The sequence below is a fragment of the Schistocerca americana genome, chromosome X, assembly GCF_021461395.2.
Source record: "Schistocerca americana isolate TAMUIC-IGC-003095 chromosome X, iqSchAmer2.1, whole genome shotgun sequence".
Lineage (NCBI taxonomy): Eukaryota > Metazoa > Arthropoda > Insecta > Orthoptera > Acrididae > Schistocerca > Schistocerca americana.
This window is the reverse complement of record NC_060130.1, coordinates 335,718,517-335,739,521: the sequence shown is the minus strand read 5'-3', so window position 1 is coordinate 335,739,521 and position 21,005 is coordinate 335,718,517.

Here is a 21,005-nt window from a genome sequence, read left to right as displayed (position 1 = left end):
TTTTTTCAAGTTACTGGAAAAATTTATGATGATGTACTATGCAATTAGACAATTGCTGGTCACTAACAGTTTTAGAAAAAGTTTATTGGGGGGGCGAAGATATAAATAAATAGGTTTATATTGCTACCACCAGTCTGATGCAGAACTAAGGAACATATTTTTAGATCATCCACTACGATCTATTTGTAGAAAAAATCTCATCTATGAGAAACGAAATAGATTCTGCTAACAGAGATCTTGTGAAACTCATACCTTAGTGTCCTCTTTCTTTTTCTCTACAATAATTATTTAGTATACACTGTCTTTTAAACCTCATATATCCTGCAACTACAGTATTTTAATTATGAACATAACAGTCATAATAGTAGTACTAATACTAAACAAAAATTATCTGTTATAGGACAAAAGTAACTACAAAAGTTAAACATACAAACTACATTCAGCATAAGCTGCAATATGAAATACATTAGCAGCCTGCTAAGACAGTGCAAATACACTGTCAGGAACAGCATGTCTTTGATGAAACATACATTGCCCTCAAAGCAGATTTCATAGTGTAAAATCTGATAAAGAAGATAGTGATTATCTTCTAAAGTTTAGTGTAAATCAGGTCTGAGATGTCTGAATGTGGAGAAAGTTTTCTACAATAATGCTGCTGTGAAAGACTTCAATATCAATTGCTCAAAGTGACATCCTTACATCCCCAAACATGTAGCAACTCATTCGATCATGTTTCTCTGTACTATTTGAAACATACTTACATCCACAGTTACATGAACAGAATTGATTTCTTTACTAGTTCTTGTACATTCATTACCAACAGAAGAAATGTGCACACAAGAACAAGTGCCTCTGGAAGAACAAATACGCTGGAATTAGGTTAGGCAAACACAGAGGCTATAAAACTGGACCTATGTAACTAATCCATATCCCAGGAAAAGCTCTACATATTCCTTCCAGAGTGTGCAAATGCACTATTATGTTGTAATGACAACCTCCTCAAAATGTAAAGTGGAACATCTTCCAGAACCTCAGGCAAATAGTTCATGAGAAATGGATGATACCTCCATGCAGTCAACTGATTTAGCAAGTAAGGACCTGAAATGCAACTTCCTATACATTCATGCTAAAGCAGATCTGGTCTACATGATTATAGATGTGCATGCTGCCAACAGACCAATAGTGGCATCATGCCTATTGAAGTTATCCTCACCTATGACTACTGCTTCATCAGACCATATTAAAACACTTAAGAAGTGGCAGATTAAAAATATGTGCCAGACCTAGACTCAAACTTGGGACCTTTGCCTTTTGTGGGCAAGTGCTCTACACTTGGTAGAGCATTTGCCCGCGAAATTCAAAGGTCTCAAGTTTGAGTCTCGGTCTGGCGCACAGTTTTAATCTGCCAGGAAGTATCATATCACCACACACTCTGCTGCAGAGTGTAACTCTCATTCATTTAAGAGGTTATCATCAGGTTCCTATGATGGTTGGATCCATCTAAAAACTGCATCTGCAGGAGATAATCTTCAGGATACAGGTGTTGCATTATCTAATAATGATGCGTGTTAATCTTTTCACCATGCAACATCTTAATTACTATTCTTTGCAAGACAGGCCACTGCATTGTTACATCATGTGTACTTAGCTGGGTCCTTTATATATATAATCAAAAATGACATCTTTGGTAGTTGGGGTATGGCTAATCATATGTGGCCTCTGTTCAGTGATAGTTGAAGGAGACAACTGGTCTCACAAAGGCAAAACACCATATGACAAAATACATTTTTGTGTGGATGGCATTGACCAGGATACCTAACATCATATTGACAAAAACTAACATCAGCCCTATAATCTGATGCACAAAGGTCCAAAAGCCTATCAAGATATTTGGCATTTGTTTATGCCATATGATCGTCTATGCTGTCCTGTAAGAAACAGAAGGACAAAGTACAGCATGTATTACTTCCCATCTGCGGAACCGAACATGTACACACATCAGTCATCAGAGAGGACCATTGTTCTTAAAAAACACCAGCACTGTTAAAGCTTGTTCTTGGTGACATACAGAGATAGAAATATCAACACACATTTTTAAAAAAAATATAATCCATGTTCTGACAGTATCCACTATATACAGCATTTTCAAAACACTTTTGCATCAATGGTTCACAAAAGGTTCACATAACTATCTAGGCCATGATGTCAACAATTTGCTAGTTGTGTGTGTGATTCAAGAGTTACAGAAAAATATCTTTCATTCTGCATTATTCAACCCAACATTGCCATTGCCAAAAGGCTTAAGATTCCAGTCGAATTCTTTTCCTGGCCGTAACAGACAAGATAATTCCAGATTTCCATCAATGTAACTAATAATAGTGAATGGAGAACCATACTAAGTGGCCTGCACTTATTGGACTGAATAGTTAAATGCATAATTAGTTGTTACTCAGTGTTGATGGTTGTGATGATAAAAATAGTAAGAATGTTTGGCAACTATCTGTAATATGGCTTACTTGCCCTATGGATAATGCGACATCCTAATTAATATAATGAGTAAGAGACATGTAAGTGGCATGCATTATAGTTGGTACTCAGTGCGCTTACAGGACATGGACAATAACATGGAAACACAAAAATAAAAGATATTATCATGGCTAATAGAGTGTAAGAAAACGGTTGGTATTCAAAACATCTTCCAGTCAGCTCAAGATGGTTAAATACAGTTCCTGTGTAGATTTTATGGGAAGTTTATGTCATTCTTTCTGTAAAATAGTGACAAGTTCAGTTAACAGTGATGGAGGTTGATAGTGATCATGCACCTTCTCTCCAAAGTAGATCACACAGGCTCAATAATACTGAGATAGGGTGACTTGATCTTCATGCTTATAAAACCAGTCCTGGACAATGTGAACTATTTTAACAGAGGCCCTGTCATCTTGGAATACACCATCACCACTGGGGAACAAACACAGTACCATGGCATGGATCTGATCAGCCAAAATGGTCTCATAACCCTTTACAGTAATGTGACACTGCAGAGTGCCCATGGGGTCCATGAAATACCAGGGTATGGCTGTCCAAATCCTCACCAAACCCCCACCATGTTTCACTCATGGGACATAAATCAGCCAGAAGTTGAAAATAGTGTGAAACAAAACTAATTTTACGACATTATATTCTTCCATTGCTCCATAGTCTAGGTCACTGATATGTGATTTTGGAATTTCAGCTTTGTTTGCATTCCTCTGCTTATGGACCTCCCTTCATGGTTTCTTCATTGTGACAGAGTTCACCAGTTCAACATTCAGTTCTGCAGTGACTTTTGTAGCAGCTGTCCTCTTAATGTTTGTCTCCTGTCCTATTCAATGACCATCCATCATGATCACTCAAAACACCCTTTTGTTCACTTTCTGACTTAGCATACAATATTTTCCCCACTTTCCCTGTATAAGGTATCCATTTCCAATATGTCATGCTTAAAACACCAAATACTTTGGCTACCTCGGTTACAGAAGCACCCAGCATACAAGTGTAAACAATTTGTACAAATTCGTATTCACTTGGATCCAAAGTACTACTCTCAAAACTCCACAGAACACTGTTCTAACAATGACAGACATCTGTAATATATTGAGAATACTGCACTGGTACTGTTCATGATCAATTACAACAGCACAACCTGCAGGCTTGCCTAGCATCCACATTCACATTCAAACATGCATTTCTTATGTTCTTTCTTTATTTTTGTCCAGCCCCTTTATTTGATTTTCATGGTTGAGGGCTAACTCACTATGATAAGTATGAATTCACTGATGTAGCAGGAACAGATCATAATGATTATGGGTAGAATAGTCCCTTTTCTTATTTATTAATTTATCTCTATCTATTCCACTAACTGGGCAGTCTTACAACATACAGAAGGAAAGTACATGTCATATTTGTGAGTACATTGTTAGGAAACATCCATTTTCTACTGAAAATATAGATGTGATGAACTTTTGTTACAGATGCTTATATATTGCTAGTAGGGAGGGGATGCTGATCTGAAGTCAGTGTATATGAATGTTTCTTCACCAAGTATGTAAATGATTTAGTGGATAATATCGCAAACTTTCTGAAGCTGTTTGTGTATGATGCTGTTGTCTGTATGAATGTTGCAATGCCAGACGAATGCAACAAAACACAGTGAGACCTGAAAAGGATACATGATTTGTACACTGATCTGTAGTTGAACTTACATGTAAACAGATGGAACCTATTGTGCATACATTAGGAAAGAGGTCCATTAAAGACTGAATTTACAACAGGAGACAAATCATTACAAACAGAATCAACCACAAATGACCTAGAATTAACCATATGAAGTGACCTAAAGTGGAATTATCACATGAAATCAGTTTTAGGGAAAGCAGATGCCAGGCTGAGATTGACTGGCAGAATCTAGAAAAAATTCAGTTCATCCACACCAGAAGTGGCTTAGCAAACCCTCATTCAACCAATTAACAAATGCTGCTTGTCAGTGTGGGACCTTTACCAGCTTGGATTAACAGAAGAGGTAGAGACTATGCAACAAATATTGGTTTGCTTAACTTTACGTTTGTTTAGTAAGTGGAAGGATATTACAGATATGCTTATTAAACTCCAGTGATGAACACAAGAGAGGAGTTGTTTACATCAGAGAGCTTTTTGTTATAATCCCCACACTGTGTGTTCCAAGAACAGTTGGGGAGCACATTACTTCCCCCATATATGTCTCAACAAATGACCACAGCCAGACAATCACATAAATTACAGCTAATACAGAGGGTTATTGACAATAAGGGAGGGATGTAACAGTGGTATCAGAAGTACCCTTCACCATGCAAATAGTCAGAGAATAGGTTGAATTTCAAATATGAAGTACATGACGTGGAACATAAGCTCTTCTATGTAAAACGGTTGGGGATCAGTAGTTTATCATGCATGTTTGGGTGGAATTATGCAAAACATTTGGGCTAGAATAGAAAAATTTTGTATGAAGATGTCAGTTACTGCCATGAACATTCTATTCAGTTAATATTTGGCACAGTACATAAACATAGTATTTCTCAAGTAAAGTTAATCATAATGTTATTTTAGTTGTAACAAAGAACCACAATAAAATGGAAGAATTGTATTGTACATGCAATTAACAACAGGTTTTCTTTTAAACATGCTACTACATTTGTCATTAGCAACATACTAAAATACTAATTTGCATAAACTGAACTTAAACATATTTATGTGGTAATTTATTACAAATCTTAATTTTCACTTTGCTGAATACAATAATATAGTTTTTTGAAACAAACCTTGTCATTTAAAGAAAAATAAGTAAAATTTGTAATGTGAACAAACTGTGCATTTCATTAATGTTCTGTTATAAATGAGAATTTAGTTTAAGGAACAGAAATTGCACTTGTCTTGCATTTCCACTGTATTTTTGAAATATATTCACGTTTATTACAATTCACATCTTGATTGGAAAAATTAATGTATTTCTAGAGGTTTCCTTTCTTGCATATTCTGATACCAATACCTAAAGTATGTTTGTACTAAGTACAAGCCCAATAACTTGAGGTTTCATTTCTCAATTCTTATTGTGAGTGCCATGCATGTAGAAATCAGATCCAAAAACTGTGTGTTATTTGCTACTTATCAATATACATGAAGGTCTGTAATCTACAACGATTATTGATGATCTTTTACAAGAACAAAATACAGCAAATGAATAAGTAAAAGGTAGATGACATTTTTTGAATGAGAAACAGCCCTACATGGACACTGATGCCAGTGGTTTTCAGGTACTAGCCAGATCAACAGAAAAGGTAAGTTTTATTATTGAAAAACTTGTATCACTTTTCCTGTAACAAGGTAAATGCCAGAATACCTCTAAATATTGAATGTTATTTCATGTAGTAAATATTAATGGTATATGAATACTCATAACCATATACTGTAAAGTGGGTTGTGGGATATAGATGTAAATTATCTATGTTGCTGTAGCCCAAGGGATTTTGTCCAAGCTAGAGATCATCATCATCAGAAAGCAGAAAATGGTGGGTGACAAACAAAGACTAAATTATTGATTAGTAAGACTTGTTACCAGATTCAGTAAGATGGCGGATTGAGCAAGATGGCGGAAATTGTAGATGTAGTGTGTGTTAGCTCCCCAAATGTGAACAAAAACAGTGGTAAAAAGTTTGCAAAATGTAAAAAACAAAACATTTATAGTGAAGAGGAATGTGTTACGTGCCACATGATTGTAAAAATATCAGAAGGAAGTATGGGAAAATCGACAAATTTCGTTAAAGCAATCGCGAGTATAGCGTCCACATCGTCTTCCGATCAACCTCGTGGTGAACATTACGTGTGTTCTCAGACAAGTGCTACTGCAACAAGCGAGCGGTGAAAGGTATTATATGAGTTAAATGCAAAACTTTACACCATTACAGTTGTGCAAGTGCTAATCCGAAACAAAAATTCTGGACTTGTCGGGAATATTATGTAGACGATATTGAAAAAAAAAAAAAAAAAAAAAAACTGATCAGTGCAGAATGCGAAAGTGAAGTGATTGCAACGTTGCTAACTGAGTTCGGCATTTTAAAACGTAAATATGACGCCTTAACACAAGAAGACCTACAGCCTGATATATTAAAACATAAAAGCGAAGTGGAAGAAGCAAAAATAATAATAAGTTCATTAACTAATGAACTACAAAGACAGGCCTCACATAGAAAACACTCTGAGATCGGTGAATTTCAACAGAAAATGCATACCAGTGAAGCGAAAGTCTGTGCCCAAGTGACATATTTGTCTCCTAGAATAAATAAGAAATCTTCAGGAAATCTCACTGAGTTAAATATCTACTCAGATAGCCACGGACGCGGACTGGCGGAAGTACTACGAAACCATTACGATTTGAAAGTATGCAGTCATGTGAAACCAGGAGCACCAATGCGAGAAATTATTAGGGACGTTTTACTGGACAAACAAGACAGCAAAAATCGTCATGTTGTATTAATTGGAGGAGCAAATGACGTGTATTGTAACGAGTTAGGTAATGCTATTCTCAGTCTCAAATGTGCCCTCAGTTCGATAGAGAACCAAAAACTAACTGATGTTGGTATACCACATAGGCACGACGTATAAACAGATACAAACAGTTTGTAAAGTGTACCGAAACATATGATTTCTATCAGTCGATTTCCTGGATAGATGCAGCTTTACAAAACATGGCATGCACCTGAATAGAAGAGGCAAGTCATCTCTGTGCAAAGCAATTTACGAAACGTTAGAAACATATGGAAAACAGAGTATCTATGACTCAGTACCAGCCATTTTAATGAACTACCTGCGACCATGCAGGAAGTGAATCTGTCTTGGAGACAACAACTAAAGCAGCTGCAGAACTGCAAATTGCTACAGCATCACGATCAAATTCAGTAACAACTGCAGCACCAGCAAAACCGGCAACATCTGAACCAGCTCAAGCAACATGACCAGTAACAGCAGCAGCACAAGCAACAGAAGCAGAAAGAGTGTCAACAACAACTGTAGCAGGTCCACTGCAGTCACTGGTAGAAAAGAGGAAGGAAACCACAGTGAGTATTGTATCACCACCTCCATCCTACGCCAAAGTAGTGCCTCCACTCAGCCTGCCCACATAAACTATGTAACATGTGAAACAAACAAGAACCTTGAGAAACAGACAACAAAAATGTCACCTCCATTAGCAGATAAGAAGACAGAAACCACAATGTGTTCATCCAAATGGGCCCAAGACACCACGCATCTTCCCTCTTGCTGTGAAAAATCAATATTATTCATGCACATAAATATTAGATCTCTGAAATATAAAGCTGATGAACTTGGTGTTGTATTGAATGGAAACAGTAGAATAGTATTATGTATTAATGAACACTGGTTAAGAGAAGAAGAGATAAAACTGTATGTACCACCATATTTTCATTTAATTACAAGTTACTGCAGACCCAGTGATGATTATGGGAGTTCGTCAATATATACAAGTGACAACCTAGAGTTAAGATATACTGTGCTTGATGTTAGAGACATATGTGTTAAAGGCATTCTTGAAGCGGCTGTCATGCTACTACCAACATTAAAACTCACAGTTATTTCAATATACCATTCTCCTGATAGTGATGCCAATCAATCTGTAGAGTGTTTAGGTAAACTTATTCACCATACAGAAAAATATGCCAAACACAAGACAATAATTTTAGGAGATTTAAATTTTGATGCAAGGAAAAAAAAATACAATGGTTACCAAACAAAACAAAACTATGGCAAGAAAGCATGGTCGAACTACTCCACATAGGTGGTTCACACCATATTTACAGAAGCTAAGATTAATGGTTTTGATACGCTATGATAAGGTAAAAATGGTAGTGTTTACAATGCAATGTATGTTAGCCTCAAGAGACACTATAGATCACAAATCTGATTAGCAAAATATAGATCAAATGATAACTTCCTCAAAAACTCCAATAATAAGTGTAAGGCTGCGTGGAGGGTCATTAAAGCAGAATTAGGTACAGGCAGTCATAGTGTAAAAGTTACAACTGATGTTAATGTCACCCCAGATGAATTTAACCTCCTTTTTATCAGTGCAGCAAACCCTAATCCCGCATCTCCTCATAAGAAGAGTTCAAAATCCAATTCACAATCTACTTATATAAACCAGTTTTTACAAAACTTTGCTGATACTATGCCAACCTGTAATTGGGGACACGCAGAAATAAGTGATGTAATTAAATCAGTGGCAAAGTTAAGTGACTCCAGATCAGAAGATATTTATGGCCTCTCAAATTTTGTGATTAAAAAAATAATCAACTTGATATCATTCCCTCTCTGCACACATAAACTGAATATTTGACAGTGGTATTTTCCCAGAATGTCTAAAGAAGACAGTAGTAATTCCATTACACGAAAAGGGTGATAAATCCTGCACTAATAATGATCGTCCAATTTCTCTGATACCTATTTTTTCAAAAATAATCGAATATTGTATAGAAAAGCAAATTAATATGCATTTGCCAAAAAACAATATACTGACTAAGTCTCAGTATGGTTTTAGGGCCCAGTTATCAACAATTAATGCTGTTGAAAATGTTGTTTCTATTGTGCAATCTTCTTTTGAATCCAAATTATCTGCTGAAGCCACACTAGTGGACTTAAGCAAAGCATTTGATTCTGTAAACCACACAATACTGCTGGAAAAACTATGGTGTTATGGCATTAGGGATCTGGAACTCTCCCTCATTAAATCATGTCTCAGTAACAGAAAGCAAACTGTAAGCTACAACGGTCAAAAGTCACAGTTACTGAACGTCACTAGAGGTGTTCCCCAAGGATCAGTGCTTGGTCCATAATATTTATAAATGACCTGCCCAGCAATATGCCATGCAAATCTGTGCTTTACGCAGATGATACAACTTTCATCAATTCAGGGAAGGACATAAATAAACTGAAGGAGCAAAGTAAAGATTTTCTCAGATTATCCAATATGTGGCTCAAAGCCAGTGAGTTAGCTATTAACTATGAAAAGACTGTAAATATATCCTTCAGCTTATCCATTGCTGATATTGAGTACACTTATGCCAAACTTCTTGGCATATACTTAAATACGAAATTAACCGGACAGTCACATAGACAACATATGTCGAAAGCTTTTGCGAGTTATCTATCTACTGAAAAAATTACGCTCCTGTGTTTCTGAAAGCCTGCTGATCAATTCCTATTATGCATTCTTCCATTGCCTTATTAGCTATGATATTCTTCAATGGGGTAATTCTCCATGGTCCAGGAAAATTTTTATTTGGCAGAAGAAAGCCATCAGGGGCATCTCTGGGATTACCAAAAATAACATATCATGTAGGTCATACTTAAAGAATTACATATAATGATACTCCCTTCTCTTTTTATATACAGCTGCCTTTTGTACATAAAAGAAAACTTTAACAGTTACAACCTTAGTCAGTCCGTTCATGATCATAACACTCGTCAAACATTTAAGATAGACATACCAACAACTTGACTCAAGAAAACACAAGAAAATTATGACTACATGGGAATAAGGCTTTTCAACACATTACCTGTGCAGGCACATAGATTCTCTCTTAATATATTTAAACGTAAGACTAAAAGATGGCTGAAAGACAAAGCTTTTTACAGTGTTAAAGAATTTGAAAACTCTTCAGAAATAGACCTGACTTACAAAACAACTTGCAACTCTGTTTGTACCTCTTCCTAAGCTTTTTTGTCTCTGTAGTTCCACATTTAACTGTTAAACATGTGGAGAAATCCTTATGTATAAAATGTATTCTTTTATTATGCACATTCTTTAAAATGCACACTTTAGTTATGTATGTTCTTTTAAAATGTATACTTTAGCTGTGTGTGATACCTCACAGTAGTTATATTTCTTAATATGTAAATTGTACATTACCCAGGACGCATTGAGTGCATGTAAATGCTTAAAGATGGATAAATAAATAATTTAATAAATTGTCAGTTTCTACAATTTCCTGACTTCCCATGAATTAGTACATCTGTAAACTATTCCACAACACTTAAAACTGGGCTAAATTTATGAGAACTCTGACACACTTACAAGTAAGTTAAGTTATAGGTATCCATGTAACTGTTTCTAATACTAGAGAAATAGCAAAACAGTGCAATCACCATACACTTGAATAATTATTGTGTCAGTTATTGGAATCGAATGACTGTGTGTCTCTATATGTGCAAACATTGAGAGTATTAAATGGACTATGATACTACTATTGGCAACTGCAATGTAATGAAAAGTTAATCATTCAATCAAGAGTTGAGCAGTTGGATGCAATTTGACAGTTTGATATGATGAATACGTTAGTGAGTGGCACTAAAATTGAGAAATATGATGAAAAGATGAAATCATGGTCATGTACAGAGAAATGGATTGCAAAGATAAAGTTCTGTTTGTGGCATGAAACTAATTGGAGTGCATATTGTTCTCAACAATATTATAATGGACGTCCAATCATGTCTTGTGCTGATATAATGGAATGTTCACAGTGGTCACTGTGGGCAAGTATTGGAAAGCTATACAGCTGATAACAGAGAATAAAATGTAAATATATAAGCTGTATTATGTAGCAGTTGCTTAAAAGTGATGGGACACTAAAACATTTACTGAGAAAACATGAGAACTCCTTTCCAAGAAAGCAAATGACTCTCTCAAGGAAGTTTATGATTGGTCAATAAGCAATAAAGTGACATTGAACATAAAGAAAACTAATGCCATTAATTTCAGTTTAAAGAGGAAAAATGACAATGTTAAATTAAATGTAGATGGCACCTCCATAAACTGTGTAACAAATGCAAAATTTCTAGGAATGAATATTGATTCTCAGTTGAAGTGGTGTGAACACACAAAGGTACTTGCAAACAGAATGTCATTAGCATGTTATGCCTTAGTTTCCTATCATTAGTGTGTAACATTCAGTGTCTTTTGGTTACATATTATGCATATGTACACTCAATTCTTAGCTATAGCATTCTTTTTTGGGGAGCAAAGGCACAAAATATGAACATAATTCTCAAACTCCAGAAAAGGGCCATAAGAATAATAACCAAAAATACTGTTGAGCTCATTGTGAAGATCTGTTCAAAACACTGGGGATTTTAACTGTGCCATGTAAATAAATTTACCAGTCAGTTGTACACATAAAAAATAACATTGGTAATTACTGCGCAAACAGCTGTGTCCATGACCATGCAACAAGAGATATATTCAACCTACATTTACCAAGAAAAAAATAAACATAAAACTCAAAACAGCATTTTCTACCAAGGAATAAAAGTGTGCAATAAATTACCAAAAGATATTAAAGAAATTGCAAAAATACAGTTATTTAGAAAGGCAGCTAAAAAGTACCTGTTATGCAATACATTTTATACATTGAAGGATTACTTAGCTAAGACAGAGTAGGGATTTGATAAAAAATGTTATACAAAATAAATTATAATAATAATAATGATTATAAAATATCCAACATTCCACATAACATCTTCACTTTATGTTTTTTCCTTCTTTTTTTCCTTCCTAGAAATACTTACCCCCAAGCTATGCATAGCACAATACTAACACCTCTTCCTCTTTCTGAGCTCAATATCTCACTCATTATGGACATGCCCTATATCCTTGTAAAAAGAGATCTACGGATGAATAAAGCTGCTACTACTACTACTACATGACAGTAATTACAGTGTATAGTTGTAACGAACATTACATTTTAGGAAACAGTAAAACCGTATTCTTTCTTTGTTAATGTCATTTTCAGACATTTATTAGTGTACAAAGTACTATTACTGAACAGTTCACGAAAACCAGCATAAGTACATTAAATATTTTAAGAGTGTTTGCAGTTATATCTAAGTCTGTTAGCTGTAGGATATAAAATGTTGAGTGATTATCCTAGAAAAGTATGTAGCCTATAAAAAGAATTGTAGTGTGAGAGTGGAATTAATTGAGTGGCTGCCCAATGCATGACATTTATTATACCACTGAGAGTGAGAAGTGGGAGAATTGGATAATGGAATAAGAGGAATCGTACATAAATTAAACAATAAAAGTTTTCCTGTTTTATTTTAAATGTTACATAATACTTGAGTGACTAGTTGCTGTTTCACAGCATACATACTTGAGTGCAATCAATGAATAATTTCTTAAGTCTTAAATATATGTGCCACATGTCATTCAATAGTTGTTTCACCATTACAACACTGATTATTTAATAAATTTTATATTTTGAGTGTTCATAGACATTCACAGACAAACAGATTAAAACTGAAACTGTGTTACACATGGCAAGTGAAGAGCCAAATTATGTGAATTGGCAAAATATTCTTACTGCATATTTCCGGATCAAAGGGTAAAACTGTTACTAATACTGTAAAAACATTAACACATTTCAGTATAGGAATTTTTAAAAATTTACTTTTGTGGCACTTAACAAGGAACAAGCAGCTAAAACATAATTAAAACTCTTCTGATAAACATTTTATCAAGTAAAATCATGTGAATACACATGGCGAAATGTGGGGGCGTATGGAACAATAAAATGTAAGCTTTACACTGAATGATGAATTAAATTTTTTCATGAATTAGTAAACTATACAAAATCAAAGAAATATTACTGCTACACTCATTCTGATGTTGGCTTCACTGCAAGTGTGTGTTTTGGGTTTCCCTATCTTCGAGAAACTGTATCTGCTATTAGAATGCACTCATGTTTCAGCTCCACACCTTATGCTGTGCCATTTGTACAACACCCTCCAGTCATTGCACTAACCTGAAACAGAGTGCCCATAATAGTTTAATATCCTGAATGACTAAAAAAAAAAATAATAATAATAAGGGAAGGAGACAATTTGCTTTTGCCTTTAAAGAACTCATAATTGCTTACAATAAGTCTGTTGTATTTGTTTGTGTTTGTAATAGTGCTCATTTTACTTATTTCTTTACTTTTATTTATTTATTTAACTTATGGGATTATCTTCAGCATCCGTATAACTGCTGTAATTTCATTTTGCCCAAAGGCAGAGAATAATTTGTTAATTGTGACAGGAAAACTGTCTTATTTGGTTTTTAAATGCAGACAAAATTATTTGTCTATGACAGATTACTGTACAATTAATCAGCATGTTATAGGCCAATGATTGTTGTTTACTACTATGGAAAGGCAACCCACAGATCTACAGTACAATGAAGGCTTTTATGACTGGATTGTATGGCCATGGTCCATGGAACTCTTCTGTCCCTGATGTTTCATTCAAGGCTACGTTGGAAATCTTTGGAGGTGCTCCTGGTTGTGCTCAGTCTTGCCGACTGACGAGTTGGATATTGAAGAGCGGCCTAAATACCTTGGAAAGTGGTTGTGGTCTGGATTTCATGCGATAGTGGAGATAAATCTTGTCAAAGATAAAATGTAACTATCGATCATAGTACATCAAAGATAAAAACTTCTCATCGATTCTGTCCATATATCGCTGAGTTTCATAGCTTCTTCTTTTCTGTTAAAACTATCCCCATGTTTATATATTTTGATAGCTTCTCTATATAGCCATGGATACTTCATCACAGTACACAAAACTTCAGTTTCCGAAAATTTCACTACGTGATAACCTGACTGAAGAGCATGTTCTGCCATGGCTGACTCGTCTGTTTTCCTGTCAGCAAAGACTTTTACGTGTTTTATGTTTCTTCAACCATGTGTTCACACTTCTCTTTGTAGTTCCAATGTAGACCTTATCACACATACACAAAATCTTGTATACACCACTTGCAGACAGAGGAGGAAATTTATCCTCAATGGAATGAAGTGCTTGGCCCATTTTCTTAGTTGGTCTGAAAATCGGTTGAACATTACGTTTCCTTAAAATCTTACTGATTTGATCCGTTACTTTTCTGATGAAGGGTAGAGAAACTGTGTTCTTCCATTGCTGTGTCCTATCGTTGTCCTTAGGCCGCCTGTTATTCAGTCACAAGACCCTATTTATTTCCTTAATAGAGTACCCATTCTTCACAAAAGCCTGCTTTAGATGTTTTAACTTGGTGTTCAGGTATTCCGGTGTACAAATCCTTTTAGCTCTGTCCATTAGAGTTTTAATTACGCCTCTTTTATGTTGTGGATGATGAATGGAATCCTTATGCAGGTATCTGTCAGTATGTGTAACCTTCCGAAAGACTTTGTGTTTCAAGCTCCAATCAGTTTGTCTCATAACGAAGACATTCAAGAAGGATATTGCATTGTCTTTCTCCATTTCCATGGTAAACTGGATTTTAGGATTTATACTACTCTTTTGTTATTTGAATAAAACAAGTGCCAAATTAAAGGAGTTGAGGAATGAAATAAGGAGACTGGTATTCAAATGACTGAAATAATAGGGGTATTAATAAATATAAAATGGTTGTAGAGTCAGAGCACAAATGAATCAATGTACTGGTTGAATAAGTGGAAGGTGAACTGACTGAATTTAAAACAAATTTTGCTGATAAAGCTGAGAAAATAGGAAAAATTTTGAAATAATGGATAATGTGATAAAATAAGAAAGCCATGTATTAAGATCATAAATGGATCAACATAATAATAATCTTGAATGTAAAATTAATAACTTAGAAAGTATAATAGAAAATCCAATCTAGTTAATTAATGATGAAGTTGCTGAGGTAGAGAAATTTGCAATGTAATAGCACTGTAGTTAATTTTCTTAGAAAACTGCCTGAATTGAAAGAAAATTTTATAACTAAATATTTCAGCAGTAACTGTAGTGGGAGGAGGACCAATGCACCAATTAAAGGTTTTTGAGAAAATAATAAGCTTAACCCAGTCAACTTTTTACAACATTGTTATGATAATTTTGTTAGTGGTATAACTGATATGCATAAAATAAAGTCTGTAAAAAGGTTTTTGGGTGAGGAAGCACTCTTTTGGACTAACCAATATACTAATTCAGATATGATATATTGTCAATTTGAAAACAGCTTTTTGAATAAACTGTCAGAACTGAACAAGCTAGTATCAATAGTGAAATCATAAATGAACCACATTGCCAACAAAAGAGTGGCAGTATGACAGATTTTTGTGAGAAGCTCCTGACACAATAATTAATAACCCTAGATCAATCATTTGAGGAGCATACACAAGTAAGTGTATGAAACAGGATTTTATTTATTGAATCGTATCGCTAGGGCGCCCCCATCGGATAGGCCGTTTGCCAGGTCTTTAAATTTGACACCACTTCGGAGATCTGCAGATGAGGATGATAGGATGATGATGAGGACAACATAACACCCAGTCCCTGGGTGGAGAAAATTCCCCGACCCAGCCGGGAATCGAACCCGGGCCCAGAGGATTGACAATCAGTCACACTGACCATTCAGCTACCGGGGGCGGACTATGAAAGAGGAGATTACCAAGGAAAATGCAATGGGGTTTAGTTTATGGACCAGATGATTCTATTTTGATTTTTGAAATATATAGATAAAATAGACAGGGCATTAGAGAGAAATGATAGTTATAATTTTCATCAGAAACTCCATAGTGTTAATCAGCAGGGGGGTGGGGGGGAAGAATTACCTGAATAATTGTCCGGGAAGCTGTCAGAGAATAGACTTACAATGGAATGACAGAAGAAATATTAATGAGAAAGAACACATGAAAATGGAAACAGATCATTGGAAGGAAATAACATACCATTTAATCGCAATAAATATGAAAATTGGGGTAATCATCAGATACATTAGGGATCATCCAACTGAGATCCAGTCAGTTTGGTGTGAGAAAAAGTTGAAGAAATCAGACTAATTATCACAAAATAATTATGAGACAAGGATAAACTTTGAACCATACAAGCAACAAGATAAAGACAGAAATATATATAAAATGAATAGATTAAATTTTGATGGGAAATTTTGGGGAACAATGAGCATTGATTTGTGTGGGGAAAAATCAGCAATAGTTTGCTCAGAAGAGTAAGGTAGTATCCCACTACAAACTGATTTCAGGGGCATATGGAGCAACAGAAATTGGAGATGTCACCAGCACATGTCCATGTGTCATAAAACTTAGATGGAGCAATATGTCGGGTGGAGGAGGTGAATCAGGAGATGCTATATGCATGTCCACACCTGAGTGCAGACCATGAACAAAGCACCAGGTGTGATGATGGTTAAGCAAAAAAAGTGCCACACTAGCTCCTAAGCAGTCAGTTCATCAGTTCATCTGATGATGGCATTGTGGTTGCTTACTGAAATATTGTGCTCATTGGGCACTTATGTCTGGCCATTCACCTGTAAACTAATTCATCATGAATTACATAAGAAGTTGAAGATTCACAAGTAATGGACTGTCTGCAACATTCTATATCATCCTGCACCACTGGTCAGAGAAAAGCAGCAGCTGGAGCAGGGATATGCTGTCCTTTGTGTAGACTGCTGAAACACCACAACACAAACATTTGTGTTTGGAGTGGTGCTGTGACTGGGTAGTTTTGACTTCATATGAATAGTGTCACAATATGTTCAGCAATGAATCATTGTTCTGCACTACCCTAAATGACCACTGTCAGCAAGTAAGGTGGCTACCTGAGGAATAAGCCAATTCTTCCACTACTTTAGAGAGGCACAGTGGTGTTACTCCTGGCATAATGGTGTAGGAGCCATCAAGTATGACTTTAGGGCTTGGCTCATAATGATTGAGGGAACTCTAACAGCACAGTGATACATCAGAGATATCCTGAATCCTCATGTGTTACCTCTCATGTAATGGTATCATGTTGCTCATTTTAAACAGGGTGATGGCCATCTTCACATCATGTGTCTCTGTGAATTGTCTGTGCAATACTGAGATACTCCTGTGAGCAGCAAGATCACCACATGTGCCACCAATAGAATCCATGCAGGGCCAGTCAGGATTTCGACTCCATCATAGTGCCAGTATCCACAAAATCAAAGGCCAGCTTGTCTCAAGAGAGGATACAATGGGTTTTTTACACCTTTCTGAACCAAATAATGTGTGCATCCAGGCCAAAGGGAGTGCAATGCCATAGTGACAAGTGGATGCATACTACGAAGGTCTTTTTAAAATTTCACTCTATTTTGTAGTTACTGAAATAATATCACATACCCTCTCAATTCATAAAGTTTTATTTCCTCCTCCCCCTCTAAGAACTTCACTTTTTTTGTCAGGCAGTGTAGTACTACTTTTCTGTTCACAATTAGTAATGGAAAATAGGTCTGAAGAAAGCTCATGAAGGTTTCTGGAAATATATGTTTGTCTTTCTGTTGTTCTGTATTATATAATTTCTGTAATTGTTGCCAAATGTGCTCCTTAAGGTCTGGCTTGTAAACACTGCAAATGAACCCATATTTCTTTTCTTTTACTTCTTTAGCATATGGCTGCATTAATTCTGGTTAAGGTTTGTATTTATGGATCATCATCTGACAGCTCCTCACTAATATCCCTCCCTGTATGCCCCTTTACTATAGAACAATCAAAGTAGATATAATCAGTGTGTGTGTGTGTGTGTGTGTGTGTGTGTGTGTGTGTGTGTGTTGTGTGTGTGTTGCTACTTGTCCATATACTACTGAGCAATATGGTGCAGCGCTTAGAACACTGGACTCACATTCAGGAGGATGAAAGTTCAAACCCATGCCCGACCATCTAGATTTAGGTTTTCCATGTTTTCCATAAATTGCTCCAGGAAAATGCTGGGATGAATCCTTTGTAATGGCAGAGCCAATTTCCTTCCCCATCATTAATGCAATCTTAGCTTTGGGTCTGTTTCTAATGACCTTGATGTTCATGGGATGTTAAATCCAATCTTACTTTTTTTCTGTAGGCTAGTTTGAAAGTAAGATATCTGCGTAAGGTTGTAAGACTCAAATAGATCCTGTAAAATTCTGTTCCACAGCAAATCAGTCATGACATTAGTACAAAAATAGTCATCAGAGGCTAAGTAAAATTAACTTTATATCTTCCTTATGGAATGAGCTTTGCAGTGTCAATTAAAGAGTAATAAAGATATGTTTTTCTTCTTGTATAGTAGCTATGAACATCATATTCATCTCAAATTGTGATTGAATATTTATCATGAATTTCATTGTCAAATATACACCTTGTGAAACATTTAACATGAAGAAGTCCTTAAAAAGGCATTTACAAGGTGATTCTTGACAAACTTGACATATTATAGAGTAGGCCATTGATTACCTGATATCATTCAATTGAAGCATTGATTAAATGAAAGGGTTTCAGCCAGTAAATTTAAATTTGTACATCATACACTTGCTGGACTTGCTGGACCTCAATCCTTTAGTCATCATCCATGAGTGGCAGTTTAGCCTTCACTTGAAACATAATGCTGTAGTTGTACTGTTCACAACAATGAACAAATGTAAATGCATTGTTCTCAGTGTTTCCAATAAACTTAATGTAGTAGGCCAACTGAGGAATTGTGCTAGTGAATCAAGTTTAGTTAGGGGATATGGCATGCCGCAAGACTGGATATTAAAAAGAACGTAATGCTATTACCAAATTTGCCAAGTGACGTGGCAGTGAAGATAGAGCCTTACACATAATAATGATGAAAATGGCAGAAAACTGGAATTTAGACACTGCAGTGTGCACATGGTTCATGCAGTGATCCTTTGATTTATGAAAAAGTGCTTCATTGAATAAGAAACTTGGGGGTAACACTGACTTTACAGTGACTACTGTTGTGGTCTTCAGTCCATAGACTGGTTGGATGCAGCTCTCCATACTACTCTACCCTGTGCAGACCTCTTCATCTCCAAGTAACTACTGCAACGTACATCCTTCTGAATCTGCTAAGTGTATTCATCTCTTGGTTTTCTGCTATGATTTTTACCCTCCATACTTCCCTCCAATACTAAATTGGTGATCCGTTGATGCCTCAGAATGTGTCCTACCAACTGACCCCTTCTTCTAGTCCAGTTGTGCCACAAATTCCAACTTCCTCCCAATTCTATTCAGTACATCCTCATTAGTTATGTGATCTACCCATCTAATCCTTAGCATTCTTCTGTAGCACCACATTTCAAAAGCTTCTATTTTCTTCTCGTGTCAACTGTTTATCGCATGTGTTTGACTTCCATACATGGCTGCACTCCATACAAGTACTTTCAGGAAATACTTCCTGACACTTAAATTCGTACTTGATATTAACAAATTTCTCTTCTTCAGAAACACTTTTCTTGCCATCGCCAGTCTACATTTTATATCCTCTCTACTTTGACAAACATCAGTCTCTTTGTTGCCCAAATAGCAAAATTCATCTAATACTTTAAGGGCTTCATTTCCTAATCTAATTCCCTCAGCATCACCTGATTTCATTTGACTACATTCCATTATCCTCGTTTTGCTTTTGTTGATGCTCATCTTATATCCTCCTTTCAACAAACTATCAATTCTGTTCAACTGTTCTAACAAGTCCTTTGCTGTCTCTGACAGAATTACAATAGCTTCGGCAAACCTCAAGTGTTTTATTTCTTCTCCCTGGATTTTAGTTTCTACTCCAAATTTCAAATTTTTCTTTTGTTTCCTTTACTGCTTGCTCAATAACATCAGGGATAGGCTATAATCCTGTCTCACTCCCTTCTCAACCACTACGTCCCTTTCGTACCCATCGAATCTTGTAACTGCCATGTGGTTTCTGTATAAATTGTAAATAGCATTTTGCCCCCTGGATTTTACCCCTGACACCTCCAGAATTTGAAAGAGAGTATTCCAATCAATACTGTCAAAACCTTTCTCTAAGTCTACAAATGCTATAAATGTAGGTTTGTCTTTTCTTAACCTATTTGCTAAGATAAGTCATAGGGTCAGTATTGCCTTGAGTGCTCCTGCATTTCTGTGGAATCCAAATTGATCTTCCCTGAAGTCAGCTTCTACTAGTTTTTCCATTCATCTATAAAGAATTTGTGTTATTATTTTGCAACTGTAACTTGTTAAACTGATAGTTCAGTAATTTTCACACCTCTCAGAACCCGCTATCTTTGAAATTGGAGTTATTATATTCTCCTGAAGTCTGAGGGTGTTTTACCTGTCTCATACATCTTGCTCACCAGATGGAAGAGTTCTGTCATGGCTGGCTCTCCCAAGACTCTGAGTAGTTATAGCAGAATATTATATGCTCCCTGGCCCTTGTTTCAAATGAGGTCTTTCAGTGTTGTGACAAATTATTTATGCAGTATCATATCTCACATCTCATCTTTATCTACGTCCTCTTCCGTTTCCATAATACTGACCTCAAGTACATTGCCTTTGTATAGAATCTCTAAATACTCCTTCCAACTTGCTGCTTTCCATTCTTTGCTTAGGACTGGTTTTCCATCTAAGCTCTTGATATTCATACAGGTGGTTTTCTTTTCTCCAAAGTTCTCTTTTTTTAGG